The sequence below is a fragment of the Durio zibethinus genome, chromosome 6 (genome assembly GCF_047325235.1).
Source record: "Durio zibethinus cultivar Kanyao isolate XHJ-2024 chromosome 6, ASM4732523v1, whole genome shotgun sequence".
Taxonomy (NCBI): domain Eukaryota; kingdom Viridiplantae; phylum Streptophyta; class Magnoliopsida; order Malvales; family Malvaceae; genus Durio; species Durio zibethinus.
In genome coordinates this window covers 25,301,401-25,304,981 of record NC_143167.1, presented here as the reverse complement: position 1 = coordinate 25,304,981, position 3,581 = coordinate 25,301,401, and the positions used below count along the sequence as shown (strand labels likewise).

At 37.9% G+C, this 3,581-nt stretch overlaps 1 long non-coding RNA gene across 2 annotated transcripts; it reads left to right on the top strand.

Annotated features, from left to right (window-relative positions):
- The first annotated feature begins 370 nt into the window (after positions 1-370).
- Positions 371-3,261, top strand: LOC111286865 (uncharacterized). 2 transcript variants are annotated; one of them, XR_016342923.1, is made up of 3 exons: positions 371-1,944; positions 2,365-2,520; positions 2,852-3,261. It is a non-coding gene; the product is annotated as an uncharacterized LOC111286865 (long non-coding RNA). The 2 variants fall into 2 exon arrangements; XR_002689879.2 differs by having other exon boundaries at positions 2,359-2,520.
- The last annotated feature ends 320 nt before the right edge of the window (positions 3,262-3,581 follow it).

Here is a 3,581-nt window from a genome sequence, read left to right as displayed (position 1 = left end):
TCCATGGAACCCTCATGTTCATCATGAGTTAGAATAGGAACTAGGGTTTATTGGCCCGTCTTTGCTTCAAATCTTGGTGATAGGAAGGAGCCATTATTCCAGGGTAACATACTATACTGTAAGAAGGAAACTTCAGGCTCCACGCTCCTCCTAAACAAAGTGCCCTGCACTTCTTCTCAAAACAGATGGCGATGGAATTTTGAACACTCCAAGAGAAAAGAGAGTGGTCATTTTTTCTGCCATTTACTCTTTGTAATCATCACAAACTTTATGATGTGACAATACATGGTCAAGTTATCTCTCTCTCTCTCTCTCCATCTCTGATACTTGTTTTATATTGACGTTGTTGTTTGTGTCTCTTCTCCATCGAGTAAAATCGCCTACGTAAGAAAGCAAAGATTGAAAGCATAATACTAGTAGCTGCTAAGCTATCTACCCCATAAAAATGCTAGGCACACAGCTGCTGGGGCCTCGGGGTACCCCTCTCCTGCCCCCGCATGTGTGAGCGTTAGCTTTATTCCATCTTACAAATTAAAGCTCTCTGACCTTTCTCTATTTCATAGTCTTGCCCTTTTCTCTCTCAATTTCAAGATTTGCACCGTCGTAAGGGGTAATACTTCAAGCATCTGTTGTTGTGGTCCGTGTAACCGCCTGCAGTATACAACTTTAATTTTTTTCCCCAGTGAGGGTGGGAGGGTAGGTGGGAGTGTTAACTCCTCATATTTATTGCCTATTTGCCCTGTTGGCTTTGCATGTTTTTCCCACGTTGAGGATTACCCACACTATTCAGCATTGCTTTTTTTTTTTTTCATTATTGCCTTTCAAAGATAGAAACCAGTTTTTGCAGTAGGCTATATATATGATTACAGTGCCAAGTTATAAAACTGTAAAAAACCATTCCGCTTAGACTATATTTATCAATGGAGAGGAGAGAAGCACTGACCAAGTATAGAGGAGAGGCTCAGCGGGCAGGTAAACACTGAAAAGAAAGAAGAGTTCACACAAAGGAGGCTCACGAGACAGTGTTTGGACACAAATTGAGAGGCATTGATGTAATCAGTGTTGGCTGAACAATAATAGCGTTATGGCCCAAAGAATATGTACATTCTGTTTTGGCAGCAGGGAATTACATAGTATGGGTTTTTATTTTTAGAGAGGACGATGACACTAGGCCTGCAAGCTCACCCTCTTTTTTGTTCAAGTAGATTTGGACTTTGGACACGTATTCTATAATTTTTGGGCAGGTTTGAAACTTTAAACAAAAGAAAGCTGGGCTTGAAAGTTGCCACCTTATGGACAGTACTAAAATGCTGGGTCGTGCTTGACTCCGCTCAACAGGGAGTGACTGAAACTGAAAAAAGGGTCATAGGTTCAGTATCAAGCCATGTGATATGCGGAGCCTTATAGGTTTGACCCATTTATGTCCTTGGAAATGGGTCATGATCTTAGGTCAGGGCCATCAGGCTGAGCTCAGCTTTAAACTTTAACTCGGAGCCCAATCCTGAGGATATCCTCAAAATTTCCAGATGAATTGGAAATGGTGGCGCCAACCATGCAAGGGACCAAGATTTTAAAAGAAAAAGAACCTGAGCGACTCCATCAAACCTTTGCCATAATCCATAAAATTTTTGTTCTTATATCTTATTATGTCACACCAAAGTTAGCAAAGGAAATCCAAAAAAAAAAAAGAAGAAACTTGAAACCCGAAACTCATCTGGTTACCTCCGGCTTCTTTTATTTCTCTATTGTTTTTCCATTTCATTCTCTTCCTAGCACCAATCTTCTGTGGTTGTTAACACCGGTCACCATCAACAACAGTCCATTCCTATTGATAAGTCTTCGCTCATTGCTGCTGAAACGGCATCGGAGGACGAGCTTTGGGCAGCTGCTTGTCTCCGTGTTCGCTCCTTCTATGACTTCCAGGCCTCCTCCTATGGCATCCAAGTGAGACTTTCTTTCTTTCTTTCTTTTTCATAAAAAGGAAAAAAGAATTATTGGGTGTCTTTTGTTTTTCACTGGAGAGGCATACAAAAGGGTCAACGCAAGAAAGTGAATTGTTTAATTAATGATTTGATAGTAATTTGTTTTAGGGCATTTTAGAAGTTATGAAAGCTTTCAAGGATTGTAGATTTTGATGTTACTCAAAAGGGAGTTTCTCGTTATCTCGTTAATAGCAGAAAGATAGAGTTTTTTTTATTGCGTCAATGCCATTTCAAATTTGTGATTAACAGAGGTCCTCCGGAATTGAAGCTGCTTAAGTTGTGATTAAAAAGGAAGACAAATGTTTCGTGAATGATTTTAATTTTTCTGTCTCTTCTCCTTTTAAGATGATGTTGATGGTATTTTGTCCGTTTCAAGTATTAGGATCATAAAAGATAGTTGGCGGAACGTGAATTTGAAGCACTGAAGGAAAGAATTGCTGGGAAGCAGGAGGGCTTTAAGGGACTTTCTTGCATTAATGCTACGCTTCCATTGCCACTGTTGTCAAGCCCTGCAAATGATTTGTTTGCCGCATGTAAGGTTTGTTTGCCTTCTTTTTTTTTTGGATACTACTTACAATGCTTTAAATGTCATGTTGGCATATTAGTGCAATTATTTTGATCTGTTTTGGGCTTATAACAAGATGTAAGGTGTCATAGGTTCCTCTCAGGAGAATCTCTGTTATAATGATGTGTACTGCAAATTCGAGGCATGAGAAATGCCTTTAAACTCAATATATTATGTTAGGATATTTGATGTCTTTTTTGTCATTACTGGACAGCTACTAATAAAGACAATGTTTTAAATTTGTGTTTTTGGAACCAAATCAAATTGAACTCTAGGCATAATTCGCAAAAATATGATTTTTCAGAAAGAAAAAGAAAGTAGCAACATGGAGAAAATACAAGAACCATGCAGAAAGGGATAGTTCTCATTTGCCAATATCCTACAGTTCAACTGGTGTCCCTGCAGATATGAAAGGGTTATGAGGGAAAAAAATGGAAGAGGATTATTACCTTGGCATTTAAATCTTTTAAATAAAAACAGATGAGTTCGGGATAATGTTGAATCTTCTGTAAACAGTAACTTGTCTCTTTAGCTAGTTCATATAATCCTAGTAGCTGAGATATTCCAAGTCACCATATTAGTGATCTTGCAGACATTGAGCAGATCTCCTTGTGGATATATTTGTGCTAGTTAATTTTCTTTTTTATAGCTTCATTTGTGTGTAATTCAATTCTCTGATGGTTTATGTCAGGAAAAAAAATTCTGTGTTTGAAATTATGATTTTGCAACAAAGACGTGTTAGGCTCTTCTATGTTCTTTTATCAGTTTTAATCCCCTATTGTCAAAGTTCTGCCCCTTGTTTTTAATAAAATCTGAGCTGCAGAAGTTTTAGAGAAAGTAATGCCTTGTTGATTGTTGTTTGCATACTCTCTAACATTATTTTTTTCTCCTGTTTCTTATTTAGTTTACTTGCAATGGATAGGATAGAGTTGTAGTTGTAACCCTTGATCTTAACCAATGTCTTTGGCTTCCAGAAGAAATAGCTGGAACAAAACTAGAGGTATTTCATCATATATCAAGATTTTTCTGATGTT